Genomic DNA, 13665 nt, shown 5'->3' on the forward strand with positions numbered 1-13665 from the left:
TATTCTTTTTCAGATTCTTTTCCATTATAGGTTATTACAAGATATTGAATATAGTTCCCTGTACTATACAGTAGGACTTTGTTGTTTATCTATTTTATATATAGTAATTTGTATCTGCTAATCTCAAACTCCTAATTTATCCCTCCCCTCCTTTCCCTCTTGGTATCCACAAGTTTGTTTTCTATGTCTGTGAGTCTGTTTCTGTTTTGTAAATAAATTCATTTGTATCACTTTTTAGGTTCCACGTATAGGTGACACTACTGGATTGAGTGCCTGTTGGATGCAAAATGGTGTCCACTTTACACACAACAGTTTCAGTGTTAGAGGAATCTCAAAGGTGAATCAGTCAGTGCAGATGAGTTTATGCTGTGTAACAAATAACCCCCAGTACTCTGGCTGAAAACAATAACATTGTTGTTCTTCTTTTTATTGCTCATTCTATGTGTCTGTTCTGAGTCATCCAGGGCTCTTCTCCACATCATTCCACTCAGGGATGCAGGCTGTGGGAGGCTCCTGGAACCACCCGGCAGGTCACTTATCACTTTGACAGGGCAAAGAGGACTAGCAAATTGCATGCTGGCTTTTAGAGTTTTCTACCTTGAAGTGACACATGTCCTATAGGCTCACATCCACTGGCATAAGTGATGTGGCCATTGCCTAATTTCAGGAGCATGGGAAGTACAGTGAGCCCTACTGTGTGTCCAGAGGGGGAAATTGGAATATTGCTCAGCAGTGGAGGGACAGCCATAGCATAAGAAGTATTATTTTGTTTATTTAATAAATGGGATAGCTAAGCATCAGAGTCTGAGTAACTTGGGTGAGATCAATAGCTGGAATTTGGGCAACACACTGCGTAGTGAGGACAGATGTTGCTATGACCATTGGAAACTATGAAAATACTATCAAACTTAACATTGATTTAGTGATTCTGAGAGTATTTAGGAGGGCATTAAATTGTTCAGATTTCCAGTGCAGCAATTAATTCATCAGGGCTGTAACATACTGTAAGGTGCCTCGGGATGTATCAATGATGAACAGTTTTCTCCTGCTTGGTGCCTCCAACTAGCTCTGCAGTCTTGAGCAATCACCCTACTTTGCTGAGTCTCAGTTTTCTTCTCTCAGGTCAGGTTGTCGGGTTTACAAATTCCCCTTCTGCTTTGACCATCTGTGTACTCAGTTAGTGCTTGGCTGCTGGCGAGCTCTGACTTCTGATTCCCTTTTCTCTGATTTGATAGACAAATCTGATCTCCAGCAAGTAGATCAGGAATGTAAGTTTATTTCCAGTTCTAACATCACTCCTTAGAACTCCACTCCGGACGCGCAGGCCCAGCGGCCGCGGCTCACGGGCCCAGCCGCTCCGCAGCACGTGGGATCCTCCCGGACCGGGGCACGAAACCGCGTCCCCTGAATCGGCAGGCGGACTCTCAACCACTGCACCACCAGGGAAGCCCTCCACTTTTTATAGCCTTATTTTATCTCAAATCACCTAAAGCACTCTCAGAAGTCTTCCCCCTCCTCAGAATCATCCTCCTTGTGATGATTTTTAGAAACGCAGTCCAAAATGAAGCGGCCATTTTTGAAAGTATTTAAAGTCATTATTCAAAACTTATCTTCTGTTCAACAAGCAATTTCTGAATATCTTATTATGTGGAAGAACCACCTTGGGTGCATGAGGTTGCGAAGATATCTGATCATTTTCTACTCTTAAGGGCCTTAGCTTATCCTAGAGAGACTAAGGAAAAGTTTTAGAGCTATTGATTAAGAAAATAAAATATTGCCAAAATACAGAGCTTTTTGACCCAAAGCTTACAGATTTAATACAGAATGAAAGTAAATCTGAAATAAACTTAGATGTATATACCTCTTCATTTTTTACGCGAAACATTTTCAAGGTATCGTTTAAACAGATCTCTTATAGAAACCAAATAAACTAGAGATAACACATCAGAGCAAACACTGTAGGGCATTTGGATTCTATTTCAATTAAGAGCCAAGAAGAGTGTAATACAGAATTGATTGTTTGTGTCCTTTCCTCCTTCCTCTCCACCAAGCATCTCCACTAAGTCAGCACTCCCTGCTTGTTGATTTCTCCCATGTTGGTTAGAAAGAGTAGTGAGTCTTTTCTGCTGTCGCATTTCCCTCAGCTAAAGTGTCCCCAGAAAAGCCTCTCCTCCGCCCTCGCCACTTGACAAGGGGTCAAGTGATTGAGAACCTCCCGGTGGTCTGCCCACCATAAGGTTCTGAGGCATTGCTGATGCATTTTAAATTAGCGTCAAGAGCCTTCATCAGCAGTGGGATACAGCCCAGGGGCAGCCCTGCGAGTCCTGGGGAAATGCAATGTGAAAGAACACAGCATTGTACAGAACAGGCTGCCTTTAAAAAGAGACAGTCCTGCGTAGAGAATAGATGTGTGGTTGCCAAGTGGGAGGGGGGTGGGGGAGGGATGGATTGGGAGTTTGGGATTAGAAGATGCAAACTATTATATATAAAATGGATAAACAACCAGGTCATCCTGTATAGCACAGGGAACTATATTCAATATCCTGTAATAAACCATAATGGAAAAGAATATGAAAAAGAATGTAGATATATGTATAACTGAATCACTTTGCTGTACAGCAGACATTAACACAACATTGTAAATCAACTAGGGTTCAATGAAAAAAAAAAAAAAAAAAAAAAGAGGCAGTTCTGTATGTGTAGGTTCCTAAAAATTGGCCAAACTATTTTATTTTCACCACACCATTGGAAGGTAATTGGGCAAGCTTTTTGCATTTTACATTTTTAAACATTCATTGTAAAGAAATTACATAGGGATAAAATGAGCTTTCCAGAAAAACACAGGGAGATTGGAATTAAATGAGACTCAATGAGGGAAAGGAGTAAAAGGGCTTTGAAAACTTGCAAACACTGCATGGCAGTGTAGTATTCCATTATGATTTGATTTATAGTTTTGGTTTCGTCTGTCTTTAGAGACAATACCATTTGGCTGGAAGCAAAACAAACCTTTCTTTAATGTCTATAAAGGGCTTCAAGTACCATGCATCGACCAGAACAAGAAAATGTATTGTCCCAGCGAGAATTGCCTTTTCGGAGTTGGCTCGCAGAATGACTTTGTCAGCATGGCGATGAGCCCGCTTAGTTTCCGCACACCCTCTGTTATCCTCTGGTGGCAGGAGAGACATCTGCCCTTCACTCGGTTATCTGATGCTTGTGGTTTGTTTCATCTCAGCTTCATGATAATATCTTGAGATAGATAGGGCAGGTGGCGTTACCCCTATCTTATGGATGAGTAAACCAAGTCCTAGGGTAAATGATCAACCAAGATCACACAGATACTAACCGGCTGGCTAGCAGGTCAGACCCCATTTATTCTAAATTTGCAGCCAATGCTCTCTCTCTAGTAAATGACTGCCAGACTACAGGCTTCCTGAAGACAAAGACGGGGTCTGTTTTGTCCTTCTCTGAATTTCCATGACTTAGCACTGGGATCACCCAATGTTTATAAATGTTCACTGATTAATTGATTATGCTCAGATGATCATTTCCCTTAATTCTACAAAATTAAATGTCTTGGGGAGGGAAGAATCATCATCATTAGGGAAGAACTTCTCCTTAGAGATACATTTAACTTCTCTAAAGTTAAATGCGGGAGCTTGAATCAATGGCAGTTTTCGTTCTATCGGATACTTTATCATCGAGTCATTCAGTTGAAAGAGTTCTTTTATACTCCAAAGTCGAGGAAATGAAAGAGTATCTCATCTGTCAATGAAACATATGAGATCGAGCACGAGGTTCCGTTAACAGTTGCTACTTCAAAACGTTTCTGAAAAAAGTAAATCGACAATTATATTTAAAGATGGGAAACAGCTTAGCTTTAAGAAAAAAAAAAAGGCATCTGGCAGGAATTTGGATTCTCTCTTTCTTGACGGATCTGTATTCTAGCCCTCCCTCAAGGCCACCTTACGGCTCTAGCCACAGCATTTGATCCATTTACAAACTATGATGTGTATCGTCTACACTGCATGGTGAGCTGGAATTGAGATTCGGTGTGGCTGGGATAAGCTAAGCCTATTTCCCGGGAAGGTGGAAGAATCTCGGCCACTGAGAATATGAGGAACTAGACCTCACAGGGACCTGGCTACTGAATCTGGATTGTAAAATGAGGCTTTTATCAGACCGATCAATAGCTGAGTCTGTCTATGGGAGCTAGAATGCAAATAAAAGAAAGATGGCCTCTCTTCTAACTTGAATTCACTCTGGAGAGACCCCGAGGTCCTGCACAGGGGTGTCCCAGTGTCCTTGAGTGAGAAATGCATGGTGCTAGGAGCTAAGAGGCAGCAATGAGGGTACTAGATGGAGGCGTACGAAGCTAACATCCCCGAGGGCTATGGAGAAGGCTGAAAGCGGAAGGCTCTGTCCTCACAGAGTTTGGGACTATTAGAAAAACTGGCCATTCCATAGCCGAGGTTGACGGGAGAGCCTGAGCTGAGCTCCGTCAGCTGGCATGCAGGTGGCCAGTATCCAGGAGGCCTGTGGTCCTTGGAGAAATAGTGCAAAGGAGTTGATGATGCTTGCTGGGGACGTTGCCATGGTCACGGCGCCGTGGGCCAGCCAGGATAGGGACAGAATGGGATTCTCAGGCTGATCTGAGTCTCTCCACAGTGTGAGTGGCCTCGGTGGGACTGAGCCAGTGGGGGCTCCGCCTGCTTCTGATCCAGCTCAGAAAGAACAGACTGGGAATCCACCAGCTGCAGGCATCCCTGGCATGAGGGCAGACTGAGCCATGCAGGCACTGGGGATGCTTTTGCCCCAATGGTCAGTGAGAATCCAGAGAAGGACAGGCATGGCGACTTCCCTGGTGGCACAGATCAGCTGCCTTGGTGGGGAGCGGTGGAGGGGTGACGCTTTGAAGACTTGACTTTCTACCTGGAAGGTACTGTGGTAAACTAAGAGGAGAATGCACTGGAAGCTGGTGGCCTATTTGCTTCTCTGCCCCTCAGTGGGTGGGTACAAGGAGTATGTGGCCAACTACAGAAAAATACAAAAACCTCCCTTTCTTTGCACAATTGAGTATGTTAACTACTTTTGCAACACACTACTTGTGAACCCTTTCGAAACTGCAAAGTTGGGGGGAGGGTTTTGTTTTAAACTGTGAAAATATTCACCTCTATCCTACAAGGTCTCAGAGGACTATTAGCCCATTTTATAGATTGTATAAATGGGGGAAAGAGCGATTAGAGTACAGAGGTTCATTTACTTTTCTAAGGTTTCTGAAGAAAACATGGTTCAACCATGAATTACCCATGCTGAATGCATGGGAAGTAATGTGTTTACTACATGTTGTTATGTTTATGTTTGCATATCTATAAGTTAGTATCTATGTTTAAAGTATTACATAGGAAGGCATAGCTAGAGCAGAATGGAGGGAGTTTCTCCCCAGTTGTACAGTTTTTGAAGCCTGACACTGCTCCCAGGATGCCCACCATGATGGCAGGGGGCGTCTATGACCATTTTGTTCTTTCCAGCTCTTTTCTTCACTACCTCACCTGCTGGATGATTAATAAATGAACAAATTCCAATGAAGTTAATTAAGATACACCTGCTAACAGAGTCATAATGACCAAGACAAATAAAAGAAACTTTAATAATTTGCAATGTCCTCATAAAACACTACAACATATTAGATGAGAAGCAAATCAAATCCAGTATGTGTGAGGCAGGAACTATGTGGGGGGAGATTTGGGGTTGATATCAATAAATAACATCTCCATCTTGGAATAATAGTCAGGGTTTGCAGATGGATCTGTCCATATCAACTTCATGGATGTTTAACATCATTAAGAAGGATGCAGCTTAAAACAGTCATTCTGCTTCTGCCCCTCAAGCCAGTTCTTAGGGTGATGTATGCTGAGTTAACATGATCGGATGAAGTTATAGTGGTCCATTGACTGAGGATGCCTGTTACAAGGAGTCAAATCCCTTCAAACGCCTTTCATTAAAAGGCCACTTTATTCATCTGGGGATGATTTTTGTTGCTGTTGTTATCCCTTCCAGGAGCAGGAGAAATAAAAAGTATACGAGTTGGCTTATCCATTTTGCCCTGGTGTGATTGCCCCTCACCTGTGGTGAGCTAGAACACTGCCCTCCGTGGACCATACCAGTGTACACTAGCACACAGAAGACTGACCGGACAGGGTCCATCCAAGGGAAAGTGTGCAGATTAGTGAGGGATTTTTAAAAGCACCAGAGAGGTGTTATTAATCCTTTGAAAGTGTGAGCCTTTCTGATATGGCAGCCGGACTCCTGGGGGAAATTGCACAGGGTTTTGTATACGTGATAAAGAAAGTGTAAAGTAAAAGGCAATGAACTTAATGACCAAGAAATTATTATGAGAGGAAATGAATGCCATCCTCCAGAGATTTGTGACTCTTCGCACAGAGTTTGAAAGAAGTAGAGATGCCTTTCTCTCAAGCTGCCTTTCAGTTTCAGTCTCATCACATCCATTTGCATTCTGTCCTGTGACGATGAAGGATTTGGCTTTGAAAGAGCAGAGACTCTTTAGTGTTGGAACAGGAGCCCAGGTGGCCATCGTGGGTTGAGTGTCTGAGAGATGTGTGCATCCCTGAGGTCTTCTTTGGTTCTCTGCTCACCCATCATTTTATATTTGGGGCGATCATTTTGATTTGGTCCAAAGATCGTCTCAGTATCGGACTCTCTGGGCAGAGAAAGTTTCCGCTGACATTCTGTTTTACTCCATGGCTGCAGGTCCACATCACACCACACAAATAAACCCCTGTGCAGAGGGCCCCCTGTCCCAACTTCACCCACTGCCCTCTCACCTACGGGGAGGGGCTAAGGATATACACAGGAGGATGTGCAGGTGTTGAGATGAGATTTCCATCAGCAAGGCATCCCCTTGTCCATTTCATTCTCTCTGGGGCCTGTGAGTGGTAACCTCCACCTTCTCAAGAACTAAGAAACAGAGATGAACTGTGCTTTGAGTTGTGTCTGTGCTGGGGACGGAGGCCACAGTTCCGCCAAGATTTTCCAGCCACTGCTCGCCAGCTCTGGCCGGTCAGCCCTTGAGTGCAAACGACTTTCCTTATGCCTAGAAACTTGGACATTTAGAGCTAGAAGAATCCAAAAAGTTATTTACTGGAAGCCCTCTACCGTATCAACCAGGAAGATTGTGAGCTAATCAAAGCTACACATCGATTTAGCCAGAAACCAGGATTTTCTCATTATTACATCAAGGTTTGGGATTTTTTTTTCTGGGGGGTTGGGTCAACCCACCCTTACTCAAGTTTTAACTCTCCTTTTCCAACAGAGTAATTGAAAATTTTAGTTATTTATTTATTGACGTACAGTTGATTTACAATGTCATGTTAGTTTCAGGTGTACAGCAAAGTGATTTGGTTATACATATACATATATATACACATTCTTTTTCATATTCTTTCCATTATGGTTTATTACAAGATATTGAATATAGTTCCCTGTGCCATACAGTAGGACTTCGTTATTTATCTCTTTTATATATAGTCTTTTGTATCTGCTAGCCCCAAACTCTTAATTTATCCCTAATTTTTTAATTAATTATTTTTAAATGGTAAAGTTACATTAGGTAACATTTTTCTATCCTGGAAAACGACCTTACATTCTTCCCTGAGAAGAGACAAAGAGAAGTCGGGGAAAGGAGCCAGTGAGAGGCTGGGTCAGTCATACATCCTGAACATCATTCCAGGGCACCTGAAAGGTCCAAGTGCCTTTCCCGATCCATTCTCCAGAGACCTCTTCTGAAGGGAGATTAACACACCAACAGTGATTCTTCCTCCACTTTTAATTTTATGACCAAAGAGACCCCAAAGTCTGATGGGAGAATATTGGGTCTGTTTATTATACAAGTTAATTTCTCCTTCATGGACTTTTATAGATTCTAGGAGTGAACCCACATTGGAAAGGAACCAAGTTTCTTACTAAGAGGTCTGAAGAGTGTCTTTGTCGTAACAAAATTAAGCCAACATATAATTGTCATTTGCTTTATTCTTATGGAAATTGAACATTAGCATGTGTATAATTGATCTGAAATCCAGACACATCAAAGACATGAAGCTATGTATCTATGTGCTTTTAATATAATTATAAGGAACTACATATGTTCCTACTCAAAACTTGTTTTTGCTTTAAAAATTTTTTTTGAATGGAAGGAGATGTCTTTTATTCTATGCCCCTGCCCCCAGCTTTGAAAAATCTCTCTCCTTTTTCCCTCAAATGACCGGAGATACAATCATCAGCCTCTTCCAGGGCCCTTGAACTGAACACTTATTCTTTTAAAAATCATCAACACAGGATCGGTTGCCAAGTGGAGAAGCTGACTCTTCTCTCCACGCTCTAGGAAGTATTTTCTTTGTAGAGCTGTTGGCATGGAGGTTAAGGGCCTGGAACTTGATATTGAAATGATAGAGAATTGTTATTGGATACAGTTTATTTCAGAATTTAAAGCAAATACATCCAGAAATTGCAGTCAGAATATTCAAATAGAAGCATGTGAGAAATTGTAAATATGACTACATGGGTATCTCTTACATGAGATCAATAGAAAACTAAGTATATATTTTTTATTATCACAAAGTACACATAGATTGGCTATTACATCAATAATTTAACTCAGGGAGGAAAGAAAACTCAGAAATTAGGACAAAATTAATTGTAAATGCCTGTAAAAAACATGTATTTATCAGACTTCTATGGATAGCTAGATATTTGGTTCCCATTTCTTATGATAATGGTAAAATAAATAAGAATCCTTATTTAATGAAAGGTAACCATAAAGTCGGTGTATTTTAAAAAAGGGGCTAGAACAATTTCGAATTCAGCATGAAGTTTCTGGGATTCTTTCATGCAGGTGGTACATGTATGGTTTATGCATAATATAGAGAAGGTATATGTTTTTGATACTGTGTATTTGGGAAAAATCAATGTGCTACAAAATACAACAAAATGTTCCTGCATGTATATAATTCTGTGAAAGGTGAACAGAGAGTTGGTTTTTCAAACTTGCCTCTATTATATGTTGTTAAGGTTTTCTAAGAGGGCTGAATTAATATTTTCTCTAAAGCCAATTTCACTTGAGAAGGGAAGGCTCGTGAAGTTAAGGTGTGTTATTGGAATTACAGATGTTAGTGTTTTAGGTTATGTGTATGTGGATATTACAAAGGGCTTATTACTTTGACACCTGGGTAGTTGTGTGTGTGTGTGTGAGTGCATGCACACGTGAATGTGTGGGTGAAGAAAAATGATGTCTCCTCTGGGACCATACACCCAAACAATTTTAATAATAGCATATATAAGAAAATTTTGCACACTTAAGACTTATTAAAAAATCTGTCTTTGATCCCCGACTGGGTCATGCTGTTTGCAGACATTTGATATTTTGCAGAATAGTTTTCAAATTTTAAATCAATTTCTAAAAAAGAAAGTCCGTATATCCAACTGTCTCTTGACTGTTAAGTTTGTACGTGACAAATTTAAAATGTCTAAAATAGAGCATTTGGTTCTCCCTCAAATCTGTCCCTCCCCTAATCTTCCTTGTCTCAGCAAATGACACCAAAATTCATGGAGTTGTTTCTATGCATTTCTTAATTAAAATTTTGTGTATGTGTCTGAAGAGGAGTGGTCTGTTGTATAATCACTGGAAGTTTGCCACGTGTGTTCCCAATTTACACTATAAAGTTCCTCTTAAGGGGGATCTTTGTGTGAAGACAGAATGACTACTAGAAAGTTTTTCATGAGTGGTGCTAGATTATAAAGACCTGGCATAATCACATGTACATTCATATTTATCGAGTGCCTGCTAAGTGCTCAGCACTCTTTTAAGCACTGAGAATACGTCTCTGAATTGACGTACCCCAACACTGCAGAGACAAAACCAAATGGATGAATCATATAATCTGATGAGGGTCAACTCCACTACTGCAGTTTCCTACTGGGGACACACAAAACAATTGTCAACTTCCTCTCTATCATTAAGAATGTCTTATTTTTGGTAGAACCAATTTAAAAAATTAAAAATAAAATGAGTCCAAAATAACTCAAGCGATCTTTAAGTCAATATGAGCTAGTGTAGCTTATACAACATACATGAATATACGTGCCTGAGGAATTCAGAGGAAATAAAAGAATTGAGTCATTAGTTAAACAAACTCATATTGAGAGCTGGTTAACCCGTTGCATACAGTTGGTACGCTCACCTACCAGAATAGTCATGACTGGTCCTTGCTTCTTTCACTCAACACATGTTTACTGACTGTTTACACTCTGGTGGGCACCAAGCTAGGGGCTGGGCATAAAGGTTGCATCAGACACATCCTTTGTCCTCCTGGATTTCATGAAGGATGCACGGGGTCTCATGAGAGGACCATTTTCTAAGTCATTTATATTTTCTGGAAGCTGATATTTCTTGTTGCTTATAGGATGACCACTTCATACATGTGGTCGCAATTATATGTCACCATCTGCAAAATACAGGGTAGTCACCCTGGAATCAGGTCCCATTTCAGCAAAGTTTTAAAAACGCTTGGCCTCTGAATTAGCTGCCTCTTTTGTAAGATCTCTGGGCCTGATCTTGTGTCCTGACCTGTGAGTTGAGGTAGCTTTTCTATTCTTCTCTGCTACCCACTGGGAGTTTTAGAATTTGGATTTCCTGTTGTTCTCAATTCTCGCTGCTTGAGCCTTCAAGCCCTGGATGGGGGGCGGAATGAGCTTTCAACTGGAGGGACCAGAAAACGGAGCCTTGAGCTGAGCAGTGAGCCCAGCTATGTAGCTCTTACTTCAGTAGATTTCAGTTTTCTCTTCTGCACAACAAAGAATTTAAGGAATTTTAGGGATCCCTAACAAGAGCAAGTATGAACCTCTGAGTCTCAGATGGTCTATAGAGCCAGGGTCGGGGGATGAGAGGTGGGGAGGTGAGGAGACATCTTGTCTGTTCCCACGCTTCCCTTGTAGGTGTGAATACGTGTCACGTGCCTACGATGGGGAGAGTGTTGATATTTGCCCTAAAACCCTTCCCCTCCTCATGCTTGCTGGGCAAGGAAACGTCCTGCCAAGTTCATCATAGGGACTTGGAGAGATCTTAGAACTCTTCCATTCATCCCATTATTTGGTAGATGAGGAACTTGCGGTCTGAAGGGGGTCAAGGCAGGAGAATCTAACTCTCTTGACCACCAATCAATCAATTATCCTGCCTTTCTAAATTTGAACTAATAGGCTACGTTTTTCAAAACGTTAAATTGATGATGAGAATTCTTTAAAAAATGGTATTGCGCTCTGCCTCCTTTCTTAGATTACAAAGTGAACTTTGCCTATTTTTTAAAACTCAGGGGTGTATCATTATGAGCTTGATGGAATTGTTAATTGCAGAGTCTCTGGAGACAGAGCTGGATTCAAGTCCGGCTGTATCGCTGATTAGCTTTGTGATGTTGGGCACAGCGTTTAACCTCTCTGATCCTGTGTCCTTTCCCACAAAATGGAGTCATACTCGTTGGTTGTCTACTGGGAATTTTTCAAAGAACATCCTGCTCTGTGTAAAATGATCCCCTACTTTGACCCCAACGATCTCAGTGAACTGAGAAAAAATTCTGAGCTGCCTGGTGTGATGGTGTTTCTGGAAGGCTGGAGAAGGACGTGGCTTGCCTGTGTTGGTCTGTGAGGGACAATAGCCAGTCCACGGAATTTAATGTCTTATGCAAAAGTGATGATAAAGCTGAGAGACACCGTTAGGACACATAATGATGGATGATTTTATTTCCTCTATGTTTTCATTAATAAAATAATTGCTTCTCATAGGCGATCAGCCAACACATACAAGAACAGTTCCTCAACTAACAAACAGGAAATCTGTTCTTAGCTGATAATGTACTCCTGCTGACCTTTCACTCAACCTGTAAAACACCATACCTGCAGCTTGGGATCCGGGGCATCATCATAAATGCCTTTATCCCCAATATTTGAATCAGCCTTAGAATGATTGAAAAGACCTTGTTTTCTAAACCTTTTAACAATTCAATTTCAGAGTTATTAAACTGACAAAATTTCTCTTTGGGTAAAAATCCTCCCTGGGAATGTATGTTTATACATGTTAGTGGGCATATGTGAGCATTTGTGTGTGTGTGACTGTGTGTGTGTGTGTGTGTGTGTGTGTAAATTGCAGGAATCTTCTGAAAGAAGCCATTAGGAAAAAAAAAAACCAATGTAACTTACAGAAAATGCCACTGACTATAACAAAATGTCATTCATTAGAACCCCAAAAGATAGTTTAAATATTACTAGGTTGACTTTTTTGGCATGAAAATCAAATTATGATGAATTTCACATAGCTTAATTTTGAAATGATTCTAAGAAGTGATTTTAAGTGAATATGTTAAGCATGACATTGGGTGGATGCACCAGGAATTCTGAGAAGTCTGGGCTAGAGACAGGAAGTTGGTTGCCCTCGGGAGCTAAGTGGTATTTTAAGCCAAGTGAATGGATTAGATCGCTCAGAAAGAATGTTCTATACAATCAGTAGACAACCCCATCCATAAGATGACTTAATATGTCAGATTGAACAAAGCTTTCAATATCAGGTGGGATTAGCTTTAAAATATCTATCTTTAAGGAATTATTCCTTCTGCTACCTTCAAAGTTTATAATTTTTATCATGACTAAATAAGATCCTTAGAGAACTTTGAATAGTTTGCTAAATCCTTAGCAATATTCTAAAGGTGGCTTATATGTAGTGACTTTTTAAAAGACTATATTTGATGTTCACAATTGGCAGATAACCAAAAACTCACTTCTCACTTAAAACAAATGCATTACCAATAGAAATAGTATAAATGGTGTTTGAATTGTCAGGTCAGTCCTATAACTGAATTATAATCTTCTAAATATGTTTATATATCATTAAACATTTGTTCCTTTATTTATACATGTGGAGAAAATAAAGATCAAAGAGGCTAAATAATTTGCCTACAAATGCAATGATATCTGTGAAAGTTCTTTGTACATAAAGCCCTAAAGGAAGGTATTTTCCTTAGCATCACTTTGTACATGGATTAGAGCATCTCCCTAAAACCACTTATGAAACATCCTACCGATTATTCACCGGGAAATGTCCTTTTGTGGTAGACAGCATGTCATCTGCTAACTGTTCAATATAAACAGTACTCGTCTGGAGCTCTTTGTAATGAGAGAAAGAAAGAATCACTTGTCTAAAGAGCACTTGGACCCTGCCGCGCAGTAAATGAGAACCAAGGTGAGACCTTGTTGTTCTGAGAACACAGGCAAGAGTTTGAAGTGGGGTGTGTGAAGATGCTAGAGCAGGATGCATGGTCCATTCAGTGCATACCAGCTCCTTTCCTGCCTTCACACTATTCTGTCGTGGACACTCCCCGTGGTAGCGATGTTCATTACACACCACGGCGCTCACTGCTGCCCTTGAGCTGGGAGTGGCTGGTAGTCATTCATGCTGGAAGACTATCTTGATCTGGTGTCTGAAGACCCAGGTTCTAGCCTGCAGTGAGTGTGTCGATGAGAATCATTCTTCCTACTCTTGAGTCTCCGTTGCATCATTAGTCAAACTAGAAATGCCTTCAGGTTGGAATTCAAGTTATCCACGTGGCC

The sequence above is a fragment of the Aethalodelphis obliquidens genome, unplaced genomic scaffold, assembly GCF_003676395.1.
Source record: "Aethalodelphis obliquidens isolate GAN/ISIS:26980383/991018 unplaced genomic scaffold, ASM367639v1 scaffold15, whole genome shotgun sequence".
NCBI classification, from domain to species: Eukaryota; Metazoa; Chordata; class Mammalia; order Artiodactyla; family Delphinidae; genus Aethalodelphis; species Aethalodelphis obliquidens.